Source organism: Polypterus senegalus, unplaced genomic scaffold (assembly GCF_016835505.1).
Source record: "Polypterus senegalus isolate Bchr_013 unplaced genomic scaffold, ASM1683550v1 scaffold_5061, whole genome shotgun sequence".
Classification (NCBI taxonomy): domain Eukaryota; kingdom Metazoa; phylum Chordata; class Cladistia; order Polypteriformes; family Polypteridae; genus Polypterus; species Polypterus senegalus.
The window spans coordinates 89,366-110,164 of NW_024380695.1; the positions used below are offsets into that span (position 1 = coordinate 89,366).

At 36.8% G+C, this 20,799-nt stretch overlaps 6 non-coding genes across 6 annotated transcripts; 1 reads left to right on the forward strand and 5 right to left on the reverse strand.

Annotated features, from left to right (window-relative positions):
- Window positions 1-1,773: 1,773 nt before the first annotated feature.
- Window positions 1,774-1,855, forward strand: trnas-aga. The gene has a single exon. It is a non-coding gene; the product is annotated as a tRNA-Ser (tRNA).
- Window positions 1,856-12,356: 10,501 nt separating this feature from the next.
- Window positions 12,357-12,431, reverse strand: trnat-ugu. Its single transcript has one exon. It is a non-coding gene; the product is annotated as a tRNA-Thr (tRNA).
- A 252-nt stretch (window positions 12,432-12,683) lies between these two features.
- On the reverse strand, window positions 12,684-12,765 carry trnas-gcu. The gene has a single exon. It is a non-coding gene; the product is annotated as a tRNA-Ser (tRNA).
- A 363-nt stretch (window positions 12,766-13,128) lies between these two features.
- Window positions 13,129-13,202, reverse strand: trnat-agu. The gene has a single exon. It is a non-coding gene; the product is annotated as a tRNA-Thr (tRNA).
- Window positions 13,203-13,673: 471 nt separating this feature from the next.
- On the reverse strand, window positions 13,674-13,747 carry trnat-ugu. The gene has a single exon. It is a non-coding gene; the product is annotated as a tRNA-Thr (tRNA).
- A 253-nt stretch (window positions 13,748-14,000) lies between these two features.
- trnas-gcu lies at window positions 14,001-14,081 on the reverse strand. Its single transcript has one exon. It is a non-coding gene; the product is annotated as a tRNA-Ser (tRNA).
- Window positions 14,082-20,799: the final 6,718 nt, after the last annotated feature.

Genomic DNA, 20,799 nt, shown 5'->3' on the forward strand with positions numbered 1-20,799 from the left:
GTTAAATGGGGCAATGGATTTTATATTTATTCATTTGTTTATTTCCTTCTCTCTCTCTCTCTCTCTCTCTGTCTATCTCTCTGTGTATTTTTGAAACTTTGACATGTACAGTTTGCTTAGAATGAAAGGGTAAAACGTGAATATAATTCTATCGTTTAAAATAGATTGTAAAGAGAGAATATCGCTGTCTTGCACAGAGGACTTTGCTATAAATTGCTCACAGACTGAGGGCTACACTTGAGTGTTCTGGATGGACGGATATATTCCTTAACTTTCTTAACTGTTTGTCGAAATTATAAGCAGCCTCAACGCAGCAAGCTGAGACATGCTTAAGAATTTTTACCACGATAACAGAGACAGCTTCCTGTTATTTATGACAATAGAAACTGGGGAGTAACTCTCGCTCTTTCCTGATTAAAACGAGCACGTTTTGTTCTTTCTGTTGCTTCTTCTCAGTTGCTTGGCTGATATAGTTAACTTTGAATTCTTTCTCGGGGTCTGGCTGTGTAGCTAACACATGTGGACTTTGCAACCAAGACATGCTGTTAACTGTTCTACTCTCACAGAAAATCGAGTCGCTTGAAATCCTCTGCCTCCTTAAGGATCTTCAGAAATAGACCGTAATATTACCGCTCCTGCTCCAGTCCAAATGTCTTCAGAGCACATATTGACAAACAGAAGAAAGGGCGATTCGACGATTGAAGGAATTCAGCGCGATTGCAGGGACCTACCGTCAGTAGTCGTGGCGAGTGGTTAAGGCGATGTACTCAAAATCCATTGGGGTTTCCCACGCAGGATCGAGTCCTGCCGGCTCCGTAGTTTAAACTTTAGCAAATTCAAGGTATTAAGCCTTAACTTGTCACTCGCCAATACAATTTGCAAATCTTGTCAGTAGCTCACGGCTCAATTAACAAAAACTGGTAGATGCTGCAATCAATGGGAGGCATAAGAACACATTCCGTTGACAGCTTACCAGTTTCTGTTCACAACACGAAAACTGAACGCGCTTGTGCAAAGTTAAGTGTCCTGTCGGCACAGACTGCAGCAAAGCATTTGAGTGCAGTCTAGAAAATGATCAGCTGAAGTTCAAACGCCATACGTTGCAAACCCCCAAAGCAGTGACCAACATAACTATACTGATATTGATACTAATGATTTAAAAAACAGTCGTGTTCAAAGATTAAGCCTCAAAATCACTTGTTGGTCTGAATTTGGAGAGGAAGACTGTAAGGCCATTTTAACACAAACCTCATTTATTTCTTTTTGTTGCAGTGCTACGGGTGAAAGTCACTGCCAGGGTCTGAAGGCTTAAATTTACTAATTATTCTGGGTGTAAAATGACAGAATTCACATGTGATGTGAAACGAATCTAATAAGAACGGGGATCAGTAAATCATGCATGTCAGCCTTCTTCTTAGGCAGCAAAGGCTAAAGAAGAGGAGAAGTAAAGAAGAGCTGGCAAACAATCGGCTCTGCACTTGCAACACTACACGTCGCCCGTCGTTGTTTTCCTTAATATCCGTATCAGCTGTGTTTCTTACTTATCTCCCTTTGTTCTCGGGTGAAATTGTGTCTCAACATAGAATTCAGCCAAAAAGAAAACTTAAATCGAGAAATAAGTAACAAATGAAAGCATGATGGGACCACTGTAGTTTCCTTCCATAGACTCAATAATTAACAGGAATTTTCAAGTGAAAGAAAGAGAAAATTAATTAAAAAACAAAGAAAAAATAAATTTACCGCCTAAAGCTATATCGCTGGCAGCTGAGATCTGTAGTCATGGCCGAGTGGTTAAGGCGATGGACTAGAAATTCATTGGGGTCTCCCCGCGCAGGTTTGAATCCTGCCGACTACGTTTGCGTTTCCCTTTGTTAAGAATCTTTTAACAAAACAAAAAAAAAAACATTTAAATAAACCCCTTTAAACATTCCCCATTTAACTTTTTGGGGAACGTTGCCCTTTTTTTTTTAAAAAAAGGAAGTCAAAAAAAATTCACCCCAAAAAACCCTTGGATCAGGAAAAACAACCCAAGCACCTTAAAATTTTACTTTCCGGTTTTTTTCTTTTTTGCATTTGTTAAAATTAAAAAACAAAGAAAACGGCAATTTTCCAATCTTATTTTAATTAGCCACTTTCGTTTTTTTGAAAAAAAAGAAAAGGGGGGGCTGAAGAACCAGGACTCCCTTTTTTCAAACAGGCGTTTCCCTAAACGGGCACCCGTAAAAGCGAGTTTATTTCCCTAAAATAAGTTTAGGAAAAATTTTGATTCAAAAAGGCAAGAAGTTTGACCGGGTTTTTGGACCCAAAACGAGGGAACCTTTTTTTCCCAAAAATAAATTTTCTTTTTGAAGATCTGCGGGCCCAAAAAGCGAAAATAAAAACTCTAAATTAATCCCGAAAATTGGGCCCCTTTTCAAAAGAAATTTTGCGAGCCTTAAAACCCCCCCATGGGGGAGCAAAGGGGACCTAGGCTTCCCCCAAATTTTTCTTTCCGGACAAAACTTATTTTTTAAAAAAAGGCACTCAAAGTATAATTTCGTTTTAATTTCCCTTTTCCAACTTTAAGTCCGGGCGGGGGGCCCCTTTTCCCCCCTGGCAAAAAAAAACTAAAGTGCGCTCCCCCCTTTCAGGAAAGGACAAAGTCATTTTTTAATTTTAAAACCAAAATAAAAAACTGAAGAAAATCAAACTGCACGTGAGACTAAAAGGATTTTTTTTTAAAAGGGGTTTAAAAAACTAAAAGGACTACTTTGGAAAAAACCATTGCGTCAAAAAGGTTATTCCAAGCCCCCTTTTAATTCTCAAAAAAAAAAACTCTGGGGAAAAACCTTTCAGAAATAAATTCCAGAAGACTTTTTTTTTTTTTCCCATTTTTTAATCAATTTCAAAAAAAGGGGTAGAAAAAAAATTCAAAACCCCGGGAAAAAAAACAACTTGATCCGGGAAAAAAATCTCTTTTAAAGGCACCCAAAATTTTGCCCAGGGTTTCCATTCTTTTTTATTTTTTAAAATTAAAATAAAAATTTAAAAGGGGAGTTTTCCCATCTTTTTTCAAGTTACTTTTCCTTTGCACGGGGGAAAAGAAAACCAAAAAAAAGGGGGAAAAGGGACGCAAAATTCCCCAGGGTCTCCGTTTAAAAAAGGGTTTTAACCCTAAGAGGGCCCCGCAAAATTTTTCAACCCATTTCCCAGAAAAAAAGTTTAGGCCCAAAAATTTCATTTTAAAATTTTAAAAACGCCTTTGGTTTCCCAAAAAAAAGAAAAAGAAACCGTTCTTTTTAGAGGGAAAATCGGGAAAAATTTTTTCTTTTAATTTTTTGGGGGGTAAGAGAAAAGGTAAAACTCAAAAGAAAAAACCAAAAATATTCCCCACCGGGCAAACAAGGATTTAACCTGGGGCCCTTAAACCTCCCTTTCCTGACCCAAAAAAACGATCCTTTGGGTTCCTCCTAGAATTAAATTACTACTAACTCAGCCGTAAAAAACTTCTAAATAACGCTAAAACTTTTAATTTCCCGTTTGGAATCTGTTCGTCAGCGGCCAGGGTTTTTTCTTTTTCCCTGGTTTCCAAAAAAAAAAAAAAAAGGGGAAAACCCCCTTTTGAAAGGCAAAACTTTTCCCTTGAAATTTTGGGACATGGTGGTGAAAAAGCAGAAGCTAGAAAACCCCACCCCTGGAAAAAACCAAAATTCCCTTTTTTTAAAAAACGCTTCCCAAAAACCGGGATAGTTTAAAGTTCATTCTTCGCCTCTAGATTAAATTAACCAATGACCCGGAATTTCAAAAAAAAAAACATTGAAAATGCAACCCTTTGTAATGCAAACGAGAACGAAGGAGGTTTGCCATTTGTTTAAGACAAGGGAAAAACCCCGAGGAAAAAAGGAAACCAAAATCGGGCCCAAATTCATCCCCGGAAAAAAAGATTTTTAAAGGAACCTTTTTCTTAAAAGGTTTATTCCCTTTTTCACTTTTTTGGACTTAAAAATCAAGAAAAGGGGGGTTTTAGACATATTTAATTATTTTTTTGGAGTTTTAAAAAAAAAAGCAAGGAAGCACGAAAAGGGTGGTTTGAACCAGGGGCCCTGTTTTAAAGCACGCTTTAACCACTGCCACCGGGGCCTAAAAAGCTTTTTTATTTTCCCCTTTTTAAAAAAATGTTTAGGCAAAAGTTTTTAAAAAGGACTAAAACTCCTTTAGGCCCGGGGTTCGGGAAAAATCTTGGGAAAGTGGTTTTTCGGACGCGGAAATTTTTTCTTGTTTACTGCGGGAAAAAGCAAAAGGGGTTAAAATCTTTTAAAGCACAAAAGGGGGGATTCAACCCGGGTGGAAAAAAATTAACAGACGTTAAAACCCCCGGGCCCCGCCGGACAAACCCATCCTTTCCGGTTCCCCCCTAAATTTTAAACACTACCAGACACCCCTTTTTTCCGGACCTTCATAAACCTTTTCGTACAATTTTTCTTTTTTTTGGGCCTTTTTACAAAATTTTAAAAAGGGGCCCCCCTTTTTTTTCACTGGCCCGAAAGAAAAAACCTAATGGCCCCCCCTTCCAAAAAAAAAAGGAAAAATTTTTCCCAATTTAAAAAACCCCCGATGCCCGAAAAATAAATTTTTAAAAAGAAAAAACCCTCTAAAACAGGTCTCCTTTTCTGAAAAGGGCCCTTAAAAAAAATAAACGGCCCAGTTTGGGGGGCTTAGCATTTGGCCTAAAAACCAAAAACGAAAAAGAACCAATTAAACCGGAAAATTTTAAAAAAAAAAATAAAAAAAACAAAGGGCACACTTTAGAACTGCAGTTACGTTTTTGGCTTTTTAAAAAATTTCCCAAAGTTTTTGTAATTTTAAAAAAAAAAAAAAAAAAAAAAATTAAAAGAAAAAAACTTTTAAAAAAGCATCATTTCTTAAAAAGGAAAAATTTTTCTTATGGGTTTATTCCTTTTTTGGGCCTTAAAAAAAAATTTTCAATGAAAAGGGCAATTTTTCCCGTCAAAGTTCCTTTGCCCCGTTTCCAGAAAACCCAAAAAAAAAAGGACTAATTTAGGACCCGTTTACGGGGCTTAAAAAACACCGGGGCCCCTGTAAAAACTTTTGTGTTTCAACCAAAAAAGAAGAAGGCCGCATTTTGACTAAAAATGGATAAATCTGCCTTTACAAATTTGGGCCGGAAAAAGGGGAAACCCCTTTCCAAAACCCGGAAATTTTTCGAATTTATTCTGGCCAAAAAAATATGCTCAAGTTGAAATCCCTTTATTGACCCCCTGGACACTGGGGCGCCCCCTTCCCCCCCAAAAGGGGGGGCCCCCCTTCCAAATTTAAATTTGTGGAGATTTTCCATTTTTTAAATGGGCAATCAAAAATCCTTTCCCCCTTTTTTCGGGCGTTTTTAAAACCCCCCTTTTACCTTTTTTTTTCCTTGCTTTTGGCAAAAAAAAATAAAACCGAAACCGTCCACCCCCCTTCCAAAAACCAAAATTGTTCCCAAAAACAAGGACCCCGGAAAAGACCCGAAAGGGGCAAACTGGGCAGGGAAAAAAAACCCTGATAACCAAAAAAACCTCCCGGAGGGTTTAAGGAACTTTTTTAAATTTTAAAATTTCTTAACCAAGCCCCTTTTTTTTCAAAAAAAAAAAAAAAAAAAAAAATTAAATAAATTTCTCTGAATTGATTTGGGGGTTTTTTTTGGAGAAATTTATAAATTTTTTTGAATCCAAAAGGGAAAACCCGGGGAAAAAAAGTTCACAAACCTAAAAAACCGCCCTTGGTCAGGAAAAACAGCACTTTCAGGATTTTTTTTCCAAAAGGGTTTTTTTATTTTCCTTTTTAAATTGTTGGACTTAAAAATATATCAAAAAAAAAGGCTTTTTTCTTCTTTTTCAAAACTTTCCCGTTCAGAAAAAGGAAAAACCCGAAGAAGGAAAACCGGGGTGCTCAACTCCTTTTCAAGAGGGAATTTTCCCCAAAAAACCCCCCCCCCCTAAAAGCCTTTAAGGGTTTTTTCCCCCCAGAAAATTTAAAAACCCGAAAATTTTTGTTCAAAAAGGGGCAAAAAACTGCCTTTTACCCGGGGGTTTGGGCTGAAAAGGAACAAAAACGTTTTTTAAAAGGCCCCCGGTATTTTTTTCAATTTTTTTTAAAACAAAAAGGATAAATTAATTTAAAAAATGGGATTCCCCCCCCCGGGGGCCCAAAGGTTAAAAGCCAAAACGTTAAACCCCTCGGACCCCCGTAGAAAAGCGATCCTTCAGGCCCCTAAATTTTTTTCCCCTGGGTTCCTTTTCTTTAACCTTAAATTTAAAAAAATTCTAAAAAACCTTTCCCCATGCCTTTTTTAATTCTGCCTTTTTCAAGGGTTGTTTCGAAAAGGGGAGGCAGGCCACCCCTAATTTAACTTTCTCCAAAAAAGAAAAACCTCCCGCCCACCCCCCTTTTTCAAAGAAAGAATTTTTTTTAAATTTAAGGCAACCTCGATAAAAAGAACTAAACTTGACAAACCCGGGTGGCTCAAATCAGGCCCGTTTATAAAAGCAAAACAACGCCCGGAAACCCCTTTGAAAGGGCTCTGGGAATTGGGGCAAAGTAAAACGTTAAATAGGAAATTACCCCCGGTAACAATAAAAAAAAAAAAAAAAAACCCTTTAAAAAACCGATTTAGGTTTTTTTTCCGTCCCCGGGTTTTGGAACCTTTTAAAGGACCCTAAAAAAAATTCCTTTAAAAACGCTTGTAAAAAAACATCCTTTTTTCCCAAAACACCCTTAAAAATTTCTTTATGGGGTTTCCCTTTCCCAGATTAAGGGCTTAAAAAAAAATTTAATAAAAAGGGGGAAAAATTTTCCGCATTTTTCCAAGCACTTTCCCGTCAAAAGAAAAAAACAAAAGGAAAAGGGAGGGGGAAAAAATTTTTTTTTTAAAAGGGGTTTTAAAAACCCGGCCCCAGTAAAAAGCTTATTTTTGTTTCCATTTTTCAGTAACAAAAGTTTAAGGGGACTTTGATTCTAAAAAAAATAAAAATCTGTTTTACAAAAATTTTGGGCGAAAAAAAGGGAAGTTGTTTGTTTTTACAGAAAGGCCTCGAAAAAAGTCTGAAATCGGAAAGGAAAAGACTTGATTGAAAAGCAGGGTTTGAACCCCCTCAAACCGGGGGTTCATTTTTCCCCTTAAATGGCCATTTTGAAACGGCATTTTAGGGATTTTTTTAAATTTAAAAACCCTGTCCGGGGGATCCCAAACCAAAAGAGGACACTTATCAACACTCATTCGCTAAGTTTGGGGCCCCCCGTTTAAAAGAATCTTTTCCCGTTGACGGGGGGGCTTTTTCTTTTTTTTTATGCCCCCGGCCAAAAAAAAAAATAAAAACCCTACCCCCCCTTTCAAGAAAAGGCGTCCTTTTTGAAAGTTTTTTGGGTGCCCAAAGAAAAGAAAAACCCAAAGAAAACTCCCCGTGGGGCCAAAAAGGGTTCCGTTTTTGAAAAGGGCCCAAAAAAACCCCCCCCCACCTCTTTTTAAAGGTCACTTGCTCATTGGGTAAAAATTAACAGAACCAATGTACCCGGAATTTAAAAAAAAAAAAAAAAAAACTTTGGAAAAAGAAAAAAACTTTAGAACGGGGCCCCGATTTAACTTTTTTGGGGAAAATTTTCCCTTTTTGTTTTTAAAAAGGGCCCGGGGAAAAGGAAAAAATTCCCCTTCTAAAAAAACCCGGAAAAAAACGCATCTTTTAAAAGGCACCCTTTAAACATTTTTTTCCGGGTTTTTATTTCTTTTTGGGGTTTTTGGTTAAAATAATCTAAAAGCAGTTTTCCCCCACTTTTTCAATTAACCCTGAGGAAAAAAACGGAACTGGGGGAAGGGCACGTGAGATTTGAAAGGTTCCTGTTTTTAAAAGCCGGGGGTTTTAAAAAAAACCCCCCTTTCAAACATTTGTAAGCCATTTTATCAGAAAAAGAAATTTTTAAAGGGAAAATTTTATTCTAAAAAAGGTAAAAACTCCCCTTTTACCTTTTGGGGCTAAAAAATAAAAGGAATTCCCCTCTTTTCAAGGCCGGGTTTTTCTTTTGAAATTTTTTGCGGGAAGAAACAAAAAGGAAAAGACCTAGATTGAAAGTCCGACAAGGGGGGTTAACCCGGCGGGGGCCAAAAATCCTTTAACCCTCCCCTTTTTGTAAAAGATTTCCCCGGGGAAATTTAAAATTTAAAATTACTGATCCGGTAATTTCCCAAAAAAATTTTTAAACCCCCTTCTTTAAAACCTTTTGTATAAATTTTTTTTTAATTTGTTTTAGACAATCTTTAAGGGGGACAGGTTTTATTTTTTTTATGTTTTTACCCAAAACAAAGAAAAAAAAATCCGCTCCTCGCCTTCTGGAAAAAAGGCGCCCCTGTTCCAATTTAACACATCCGGGGCCAAAAAAGCAGCCATTAAAACTGACACCCTAACTCAAACCAAATTCCCGTTTATGCGGGGTTAAAAAAACTCCCCCCACCGGGGAAAAAAATTTTGGGGGGGATGGGCCAAAAGCAAAATTAACCAATTCCACCTCGGGTTTCCCAAAAAAAAAAAAATAAAAAAAATGAAAGTAACCTTTCAAATGAATTACTTTTTTAAAATTTTTAAAAATTTTTCCCAAGTTGTTTTTTTTCAATTTTAAAACCCTAAAAGGGGTTAACAACCTAACCAAAAGACTTTCGTAGGAAAACAGTTTTCCTTTAAAGGGATAAAATTTTTTTACAGGGGCCATTCCTTTTAGGAACAAAATTAAAAAAAATAAATGAAAAGGGAAAAAAATTCCCCCGGCTTTTTAAGATTTGCCCTGTTGGGAAAAAAAAGAAAAGGGAAAAAGCCCCTGGTTTTTAAACCCGGGCTCCGTTTAAAAACGCCCCCCTTTCAAAAGCTTTTTTTAATTTCCATTTTCTTTTTGGAATTAAGGGAAAAATTTGTTTAAAAAAGGCAAGTACGCCTTTAGCAACAGGGGTTCGGGGAGAAAAAAAAGGGGGCGCAGGGAAACCCGAATATTTTTTTTTAATTTTACGCGGCCTAACAGAAAGGAAAGGGGCCAAATTAAATGCAATATTAACCCCGGGGAAAAAAATGGTTAGACCCTTTTCCAAAAGGCCATTGCCTGAGCAACGGGTTTGGCATTTTCCAAAAAATTCACTTTTATTGCCCAAAATTTTTCCCTTTTTTTCCCTTTAAAAAGTTTTTGTTTTTTTTGGCCACAACAATTTCCCCCGGCGGCAGGGGTTTATTTTTATGTCTTTTTTCTGGCCAAAGCAAAAAAGGGAAAAAAAAGAAACTCGCCCCCCTCCCCTTTAATACGGGCAAAAACCCCCGTTTTAAAATTTAACCCATTTATAAAATAACTAAACAATTGCCCGGGAAGCTGGGGTTCAAAGGGTTCCCGTTTTAACAGGCAAAAACTCCACCACTGGCAGAAGAGATTACTGGGCGTCATCCCCAAAAAGCGAAAAAAACCTTTTCCCCCCTTTAAAAAAAAAAAAAAAAAAAAAAGGGAAAAAATTTTCAAAAGGGCCCACCCAAAAGGGTTTTTGGGGGTTTCCAAGGTTTTTTCCCAATTTAAAAAACCCCGAAAAGAAACGTTCCCCAAAAAAGTAAAAGAAACAATTCCCTGGAAAAAACAATTTTTTAAAACTAAATACCCTTTGGGTTTTTTCCCTTTTTTTTTTAAAAAAAATTTTAAAAAAAAAGGGGGGGTTTTCCCCTTTTTAAGACTTTCCCTTTAAAAAAAAGCCCCAAAGGGAAACAGGGGAAAAAAAGGGACCCTAATTCTCAGGTTCCTTTTACGAAAGGCTTTTAAAACAAACCCCCCCCATTAAAACCATTTATTTCCATTCACTTAAAAAAAAAGTTTGGCAGAAACGCAAAAAAGGAAAGAAAGCCCTTTGGGAACAGGTTTAAAAGAAAGAAAAGGGAGTTTTTCCCTTTAACACTGGAAACTTTTAAGATCCTGGGCCGATCCCCAAAAATAATGACCTTTAAAATTGAAAAATAAAAAGGGGGGGGGTTCCCCACTCAAGCCTGGTTCGTATTTCCCTTTTTGGCCACCCTTTCCTGGGGGGGGGGGTTTTACTCCCCCAAATTTAACACTGAGGAAAATTTCATCCATTTTAATTTAAAAAGGGAAAACCCTTTTTGTTCATCAATTTTTCGTTTTTTAAGGGCCCCAACAATCGTTGGCACGCGGCAGGAGGGTTTTCTTTTCCCCCATTTTTTCCCCCAAAAAAAGGCCAAACTTTTCCCCCGTTCTAATAACGGGAAAAAAAATTTCCAAATTTTAAAGGCACTCCGTGCCGTGAAAAGAACAGAGCAAAGGGAAAGAGGCACCGCTGGATCAAAATCGGCCCTTTTAAAAAAGGCGCAAAAAAATAACCGGCCCCCCAAAAAAAAGGGGAAATTCATTAATATGGGAAATTTTAACGAACATTAACCCAAGTACCCCGAATTCTAACAAAAAAAAAATAAAAATGAAAAACCCTTTTTTGAAGCAGCCCCTTTGAATTTTTTGGGGGAATTTTTATTGTTGGAAACAAGAAAGGAAGCCCCCAAGAAAAAAGTTTACCCAAAGTGAAAAAACAAATTTCGACCGGAAAAAACGTCATCTTAAAAGGATTTAAATTTTCAAAAAGGGTTTTTCCTTCTTTTTTTTTAATTAAGGGCTTTAAAAAATATCAATAAAAGGGAACCCCCTTATTTCTTCATTTTCCCCTGTTCGCAAAAAAAAACGCCAAGGGGGGGAAAAAACCCCTATTTCTCAGGTTTTTCCACAAAGGTACAAAGTTTTTTTTTAATTTTTTTTCATCGAAAATTGTTTAAGGCAAACATTTTGATTCAAAAATGGACTGAACGTTTGGAAAAAGGTTTTTGGGGCTAAAAAAACTTTAAAACCCCGCTTTTGGAAAAGGGGGTTTTTTTTGAAGATCTGCTGGCCGATGGGAAAGGTTAACCTTAAAAAAGTCCCCCGGTTTGCCCCAAAAAAAAATTTTTTAGTACCCTTAAACCCCCCCTTTTTTTTAAGGGGGGTTTCCAGGCACCCCCAAAAAAACCCAAAAAGCACACCCCTTAGTCCGGAAAACCCTCCTTTTTTAGCACAATTTTCTGTTTTTCCCCTTTTCCCCTCTTTTTCCCCCCAAGGCTTTATTTTCTTTAAAACTTTCCGGGAAACAAACCAAATGCTTTCCCCCCTGTTTAAAAAACGGAAAGGGAAGCCCCCAAAAGTTTTAAAGGACTCCGTAAGAAAAAAAAAAGCAAAAATCAAAAAACCCTAACTCCCAATTTTATAAAGTAAAAACCCCACCCTTGGAAAAAGGTTTTGCAGTGTGGCGAAAACCAAAACGTTCTTAAAAAGCCCCCCCCCCGGTTTAATAAAAAAAAAAAAAAACACGAAAGTAAAACCTAAAAAAATTTCCCCATTTTAGTTTTTTTAAAGGTTTTCCCCCAAAGGTTTTTTTAAAACAAAAACCCTCGGAAAAACCAACCTTTAAAACCAACCACAAAAAAAAATCACTTCCAAAGGGACCTTAAAAATTTTTTTAGGTTTTTCCACCCCTTTTTTTCCATTGGCTTAAAAATTTCTGAAAAAGGGGAATTTTCCCGTCCCTTTACTTCGTTTCACGAAAAAACCCCAAGGGGAAAAAAAAAGGGAAAGGGCCCCCTTTTTTAAAGGACCCGTTTTTAAGCGGTTTCCAAAACCACGGCCCCCGTAAAAAAACCCTTTGCAATTTCCCCACTATAAAATAGAAATTTTAAACAGAAAAGGGAAAAAAAAAACAAAGCTGCCTTTGAGAAAGGGTTTTTGGCTAAAATAACAGACCCTTTTCCTTTGGAAAACTAAATTTTTTTTTTAAAATTTTTGGAAATAGAGCAGGGTTTTGACTTTTAAAACCACAAGTTGGGGTTTAACCGGGGAGGAAGGAACGTCCACCAACCCGACCTTGTCAAAAAGCGGTCCCCCACCCCTAAAATTTAAATTCCTTTTTGTGCTCATAAGCTTAATTAAAATGGGGGATTTCCCCCCCCCATTAATCAATTTTTGAACGCCCTTTTTAGAAAGCCCAGGCATTTTTTTCCCTTTCCTTAAAAAAGGGGGAAAAAAAACCAAAAAGGTGCGGGCCCCCCCCTTCTCAATAAACGGGCGTAACGCCTTTTCAAAATTTAAGGAACCTCCATAAAATTTGGCAATTTTTAAAATGCGGCCCCTGGAAAAAATCGGTCCCTTTTTACGGGCAGTTTTAAAAAAAAACCCCCCCTGGGTTTTAAAACTTTTTGGGGGATCGCCAAATGATTAAAAAAAGGGTTCTTTGCCACGTGTTCAGCAGAAAGAAAGCAAGGAAGCAGAGCGAAGAAGGCACGCTGAGATTCGAACTCAGGATCTCCTGTTTACAAGACAGGCGCTTTAACCAGCTAAGCCACGGCCCCCATGTCAAAAGCTCATTTGTCAAGTTTCCATTTCACTCAGTAAAATAGAATGTTTAAGGCAGAACATTTCGATTCTAAAATATGGACTAAGATACTGCCTTTGAGCAACAGGTGTTGCGCGGACTGAAAAGTAACTTAAGAGGCAACCGTTGCGTCTTTTACGGAAAGCAGCGTCGAATATTTTCTTCTTGAATTTGATCTGCTGGCACAGATAGCAGCAGAAAGGATAATAGACTCTAAGATTGAAAGTCACGACAAGGGTGGGATTCGAACCCACGCGTGCAGAGCACAATGGATTAGCAGTCCATCGCCTTAACCACTCGGCCACCTTGTCACGTGAGCAAACGGCGATCCTTCCAGGCATTCCTCCTAAATTTAAATTCACTGACCCGGGTAACGCATCATGCCAAGCTCTATATTTAAGTACGGACACTTCATCAACACTCATATCGTCATCAATTGTTCTGTTTAATTGCTGCCTTGTTACAGAGCAATCTGTTACACGTCACGACGGCAGGCAGGCTTTCACTTTTCTCTATGTCTTTCACTGGCCAAAGCAAAGAGAATAAACCCTGAGAGCTGCGCTCCACCTCCGCCTTCTGCAATGAAACGGACAAAGCTAACCTGTTCCTTCAAAGTTTCAAGGCACATCCGAGTGCCAAGATGAAAATGAACTAGAAGCAGTATGACAAACTGCAGGCACCGCTGAGACTCAAACTCAGGATCTCCTGTTTACTAGACAGGCGCTTAAAACAACTAAGCCACGGCACCTGACGTTATGAAGAGACTCTAGCAGTGTGGACGTCATACGCCTAAATAGCAGTTAACATGTAACCAATGTCCACCTCTTGGTAATTCAATAACAAAAAAAAAAAATAAAAAACATCTGAAATGTGAACACACTTTCAGTAACTGCAGTTCCACGATTTGAGACTTTTGTAAGGAGAGAAGTTTGCCATATGTTGTTTGAATCCAATGTTCAAAGGAAGCCCTCGGAGAAGAGAAAACGTTCACACAATCCGTGAAAAGCACAACAGACTTGCGATCCAGGAAAAAAGCAGTCATCTTCTTCAAAGGCACCTTAAATCATTTCTTCATCGAGGTTTTCCATTCTCTTTTGTCGACTTCGATTAAGGACTTAAAATATATCAATGAAAAATGGCAAGTTTTCCACGCAGTCTTATTTCAAGTTCACTTTGCCACGTGTTCAGCAGAAAAGAAACGCAAGGAAGCAGAGCAAGAAGGCACCGCTGAGATTCGAACTCAGGATCTCCTGTTTACAAGACAGGCGCTTTAACCAGCTAAGCCACGGCCCCATGTCAAAAGCTCATTTGTCAAGTTTCCATTTCACTCAGTAAAATAGAATGTTTAAGGCAGAACATTTCGATTCTAAAATATGGACTAAGATACTGCCTTTGAGCAACAGGTGTTGCGCGGACTGAAAAGTAACTTAAGAGGCAACCCGTATGCGTCTTTTACGGAAAGCAGCGTCGAATATTTTCTTCTTGAATTTGATCTGCTGGCACAGATAGCAGCAGAAAGGATAATAGACTCTAAGATTGAAAGTCACGACAAGGGTGGGATTCGAACCCAGCGTGCAGAGCACAATGGATTAGCAGTCCATCGCCTTAACCACTCGGCCACCTTGTCACGTGAGCAAACGGCGATCCTTCCAGGCATTCCTCCTAAATTTAAATTCACTGATCCGTAACGCATCATGCCAAGCTCTATATTTAAGTCCGGACACTTCATCAACACTCATATCGTCATCAATTGTTCTGTTTAATTGCTGCCTTGTTACAGAGCAATCTGTTACACGTCCGACGGCAGGCAGGCTTTCACTTTCTCATGTCTTTCACTGGCCAAAGCAAGTACATCATTTTTGAGAACTTCATTAATCAAAACTTAAATAATAAAAAAACATCATTAATCAAAAAAAAAATTAAGATAAAACTTTTAAGATTTCAATTTTTGCGATTAAGGAAAATCCAAGGAAAGGAATTCCTGATTAATATATCCGATCAAGATAACTCGAAAAGAAACCTAAACAAAATAAAGATTTCATATCAGATTCAATTAGCATTATATGAAACTTCAAGATAGCAATTTCCTTTCATCGTAAAGCATTACATTTCCAGTTAAAAGAAGAGAAATAGCAAATGAATTGAAAGGCTTTACAAAGCGCGTTTAACCAACCAGGCCTGAAAATCATTGTTTATCATAGAAAGTTAAGCAAATTTGATCTAAAAGCAAATGTGCTTGCAACGGTATTCGGCAAAACATGGACACTGATGTTAGAACGCCTAATCCTAATAATTTCTGCAAGCACATAAACACTCTAAATGAAAGTCCAGTCGTTTAACCCCCGTACAGCAGGAAACGAGTACCACGCCACTCGCATATATCCACAAACATACCTCAAATCGATATCAACTATGAGCATCAAACTAAGATTTACTGATATACACCCTTACAATGCGGCACCTGCACAGTAAGACTCGTCACTGCTCAAGCATAAAGCGTAACCCCACTCTATACAAACAAAAAAAAAAAATAAAAACTAGACACCAAACTTGTAAAGCAACCAAACTGTGTTAAACAATTCAAGAACCCAGAGAAACTAAAATTACACGACACTGTAAAGACCCAGGAACTTAGAACCTGAAAAAAACTGCATCGACGAATAAATACTTAAGTAATCATCATTAAACATTTTTAATCATTACCATACGTAATTCAAAACTAAGAGAACGAATTACAATTTTTAAGAACTCACGAACTTGAAGTAATAAAAGGGAACAGTAACAATCACTAAAAGTCCTCTAAATAATCGCCCAATACAAGTCCGAGTCTCATAAAATATCTAAACAAAGAACTCAATCTATCTAAAATAAGTTATTAGACTTCATCAAAAGGAAGAACGCCTTAATAAATGCGAATACAAACTATAGCAACGGTCTTATAACAAGCCTCATAAAAATCTAATTAGCGTGCATCAAATAATCAGAAGTACAACCCATTAAAAATGCACCAGCTTCCCAAAGTATTTACGAGCTACATCCATTATAGGCAACGACTTCATTGATTTCATCTCTTTAAAGAATGGTGATCATCCAACCTACAGACAGCACCTCATTCTCATTCAGCAACGAAATAAAACACATCTCTCTAGCAAATAAATCACGATCTCCATATTTTCCATATTGAAAACATCACAACGAAGAGAATGTCCTAATCAACCGTTTCAAGACATACTGCCTTAAACAGACTATCTAATCAAGCAAATGATCAAAAACAGTACCAATCAATCCACCTCTTGCACAAAAATGAAAACTACTTAATATCTAAGACCCAATATTCAAATTGTAAAAGAGCAACTTAATCAAATGAAAAACCTAAAAAAAAACTGAAAATCAACTCGCAACGCTAAGCGTATAGCTTAAGAAAATACATAATTGTCAATCCAATCCAATTAATCTGAAAAAAACTCAACAAGGAAACTTTTACTATTCCAGATTTACTTTGTCAAAGCACTGAAGCTTTTCAAAGTCTCAGCACTTACAATCTACAAAAACGGCTAAGAAATTATTTCTAAAAAGTAATATCCTTTATAATTACGAAATACATGAACAATGCTTTTGAAGAGGAATTTCTTTTAAGCAAGTTTAAAAAGACATGCGAAACTTAAAACTCAAGCAAAGCTTAGACCAGAAAACAGATCTCGTAAAGCGCCACAAATAACAAGTTTTCCATCAAGCTTGAAGAAAATCATAAAAGACTTCAAGCATTTAGCAACCAATAAACCTTGATAGAACTAGACAATCGGGAAGCACAATCCATTAAGGACTCGAATTTAACATAGACCAATGTAAAAGCATTCAACATCCTAAATTGCAGTCAGCTGAACAGCCATTAACATGGTCATCATTAGCATCCACTTCAGCGAAGACATCCAGACACCTTTACCAACTAGCAACCAACGTTTTAACTTCATTCCAGATAGCACAAAGACTATAGATAACTTCAGTATACTCAAAAAGATACCTGATTACCACAAAAATAAAACAAAACCATTCCTTCAACAGTGCTTTAAATAAGTTCAATTGTAACCAAAGTCAAATTAAAGAGAAATATCAAACTCTAAGAAACTTTTAATCGAAAATCAACATTTTTACAATACAGCAGTCCCTTACTTATCAATAAGATAACAATTCACAGAAAAACAAATCAAAAACTTAAATAATCTTCAGAAAGCATTCCATGAATGAAAAGGAAATGAATTGAAAGACCATTCAAGACTCAGAACTCCGTTAACCAGAAACAAACAAACTACAGAACATCTCTTAGCTTAAATCTTTCTCACGGTTCTCTTTCAATCATAAAGTAAAAATTAAGAAAAGGAAATTTCCATTTTAATATTACTTACAATAGCAGAGAAAGATCGAGTAAATAAGAAGCCGGTACCGGACGTAAATTCGCTTTAATCCGAACAAGGCTATTAAAAACTCAATTATTCATTATAGATGAGTAAAACAATAATTAGGAAAGAACTTCTTACACATTTGCATTCTGGAACAACTAATCACGGAGCGTTCATCATTCTCTGGCAGCAAGAAACCAGTAAGATCCTAAGATGAACTTTCCTCAGAAGTTACTCCATGTCATATGGCAAGAAAATAACAGCACTCACTCTCCATAACGGAAATACCCCTAAATCAAATCCGAAGATTGCAACTATAAGCCAAAGAATGAACTAACAAGTCCTTTGAATACGCAACAAAACACACCTTCATTAGTTGCAGGTAACCTATTATGTTAATCCAATATTAACCTGTAAATCATCAAACAATCTAAAACAAAGCACCTCAAAACACATTCTAAGCCTTAAAATTTTCATGATTGTTTATGACATAGAAAATAAAATGAAAAGCTATTATCCTAAATCAAATGACTTCCGAAGTCATAGAAAGAACAAGAAATATTAAGACCGAATTCAACTCTGATTCCATTAAAGAAAATTAACAATGAAGGGCAGTTCCCATTAAAATTTTAATTTTCCCGTAAAATAGAAAGAAGGCAAACATGTAATGAAGTACTGCCTGAGCAAAGAGTCTCATTACAAAAGCACTTAAACACATTCTAAAGCACTTGAAATTTTCATGATTCACGAATAGATTTTAAGGAAATTCATTTAAAATGCAAGCGTTAGACAGTTGAACACAAGAAGAGATGCAACCGGCTCTTCTGAAACGTCGAATATTTTCTTAGTTCTGCGACAATTCACAGAAGATACATCATCAATTTAAGCGAGTTTCAACTCTTCGCTAGCATGATTCAGTTCCAAGCTTACACCGCAATGCAGGAAACCTGACTTCGTCTCAAAGTAAACAATGAATCCTAAGACTTCATCTAATCGAATTATAACATAATACATCATTGTTCGTTTCAATGGCCAGTAAGCATACAACAGCAGGCAGCTTACACTCATGTCTTCCTGAAACAGGAAACTGCTCACCTCGCACTCGCAAGAAGAAAAGCAACAGTCCTGAAAGTCATTCAACATGTAACAATGATTAAACGACAACCAATTGAACTAAAAGGACTCCTTTATAACAGTCTAAAACAACTGAACTGAATCCAAAGGATTGCAATAATCAGAACCTAAACGAACGTTACAATTCACTCTTGATAATTAACAATGAACAAAAAAAAGCTAATTAAGACTTTAATATTTCTCACGATTTACATTAAGAGAAAGTTGCATTATTTCACAGACGAAAGCTTGAGACAACGTTCAATCCGGTCAAGAGCAAAAAATAGTCGGAAAAGGCATCAGACTAATCGCTTTTCAACAGGGTTTTAACTCTTGACCACTAGGCTTAAAATAATATTAAGGTCATTTCATGTAATATTTAATCACTTTCATTCAAAAAGAAAGAAGATGAAAGCACGCTAGATTGACAGATACTTTAAAGAACCGCTAACCTAGGAAAGGCCATTAATCATTTGTCGGAAAAGCACCGTAAATAATTTAAGAAATTCGATCAAAATGGAACAGTGCTTGAGCACAGTGTTCATAAGTTTAACATGCCTTCCTTGAAAGCACTCAGCAATGCATATTTAATTTGATCTCGCATAGCAGAAAAGAAGCTCTAAATTGTCACAAGGGTTGATTAAGTGCTGACAAGGATAGCAGTCCACGCCTACCACGGCACTTGCACTCATCTTCCGATTCCAAATTTAAATCAGACCGACATCGCCTCTATTAAACGGAACTTTCAACATATCAGACATGTCTGTTAATTCCCTTGTACAGAGACAAATAGCATCGAGTAACTTCACTTTTCTACTGCTCAAAAAACAAGCAGAAACCTGAGTAATGGCTCACCCTTGCAAAGAAGCCAAATACAGTTACATGTAAACAATGCCACTCTTGGATCAAAACAAAAAAAATAAAAAATCTGAAATGAACACACTTTCATAACTGCGTTCTACTTTAGACTTTTAAAGAGAAAGTTTGCATGGTTTGAACCAATTTCAAAGGAAGCCTCGAAAAAGAAACGTTCAAAACCGAAATCACACACTTGATCAGAAAAAAAGAGATCATACTCTAAAGGTACAACTTTCTTCATCGAGTTTCCATTCTTTAGAGATTTGCAAGTTTAAAATATATTGAAAAAGGGCAAGTTCAAGAGCTTATTCCAGTTAACTTTCCACGAGTTCGCGATCAAGAAACAAGAAGATGCATAAGAAGCACCGCGATTCATCAGGTCTTCTGTTTACAAGACAGGCGTTAACCAGCTAAACACGGAAGCAATTCAAAAGCTCTATTTGTCAAGTTCCATTTCATCAGTAAAATAGAATGTTAAGCAGAATTCGATTCTAAATATGACTAGATCTGCCTTTGAGCAACAGGTGTTGCTGGACTAGAAAAGTAAAAAACCCGGGGGGAAAAAAGGGGCCCCCGGTTAAAATTTTTTCCCCCCCCTTTTCCCCCGGGAAAAGGCCCTTAAAAACCCCCCCTTTTTTTTCCCCCCAAAAAAACCCCCCCCCCTTTTTTTTTTTTAAAAATTTTTAAAAATTTTTTTTTTAATTTTCCTTTTTTTTCCGGGAAACCCTTTTTTTCCCCTTTTTCCGGCCAAAAAAGGGGGGGGGCCCCCCCCTTTCCCAAAAAAAAAAAAACCGGGGGCCCCAAACCCCCCCCAAAAAAAACAAAAAAAAAGTTTTGGGGGAAAAAGAAAAAACCCCTTTTTTTGAAAACCTTAAAAAACCCAAAACCCCCCGTTTTTAAAAAAAAGGGGTTTGGGGGCCCCCAAATTTAAAAAATTTTTCCCCCACCCTTTTAAAAAAAAAAAAAATTTTTTTGGGAAAAAACCCCCAAAAAAAAAAAAGAAAGGGGGAAAAAACCCCATTTTAAAAAAATTTTTTGGGTTTCCCCAAAAAAACCCCCCAAAAAAAAAAACCCCAAAAATTTTTAAAAAAAAAAAGGTTCCCTTTTTTAAAAAAACCCCCCCAAATTTTTTAAAAAAATTTTTTTTGGGGAAAAAAGGGGAAAAAAAATTTTTTTCCCCCCCCCCCGGGGGGCCCCAAAAAAAAAAAAAGGGGGGGGCCCCAAAAACCCCCCCCCCAAACCCCCCAAACCCCCTTTTTTTTAAAAAAAAAAAAAAAATTTAAACCCCCAAAAAAGGTTTAAAAAACCCCCAAAATTTTTGGTTCCCCTTTTAAAAAAAAAATTTAAAAAAATTTTTCAAAAAAATTTTTTTTTTTGAATTTTTCCCCAAAAAAAAGCCCCCGGGGAAAAAAAAAAAAAAAAAGGGAAAAAGGGGGAAAAAAACCCCCCTTGGGGTTTTTTAAAAATTTTTTTTTGGAAATTTTAAAAACCCCCCCCCTTTTTTTAAAACAAGGGCCCGGGGGGAAAAAAAAATTTTTTAAAATTTTTTTTTTTTTTTGGTTTTTTTTTTTTCCAAAAAACCCAAAAAAAAAATTTTTTTTGGGGGGGGAAAAAAATTTTTTTTTTTTTTTAAAAAAAAGGGGGGAAAAAAAAAAAAGGTTTGGAATTTGGGAAAAAAAAACCCCCCCAAAAAGGGCCCCCCCCCCTTTCCCCCAAAAAAAAAACCCCCCCCCCCCCCCCCCAAAAAAAAGGTTTTTTTTTTAAAAAAAAGTTTTTTTTTTGGAATTAAAAAAAAAAAAAAATTTTTGGGGGGGGGGGGGTTTTTAACCGGGGAAAACCCTTTTTTTCCCTTTTTGGGGGGGGCCCCGGTTTCAAAAAATTTCCCCGGGGGGAAAAAAGGTTTTTGGAAAAAAAAAAAAAAATCCAAAAAAAAAATTTTTTTTAAAAACCCAAAAATTTTTTTTTTTTTTCCCTTTT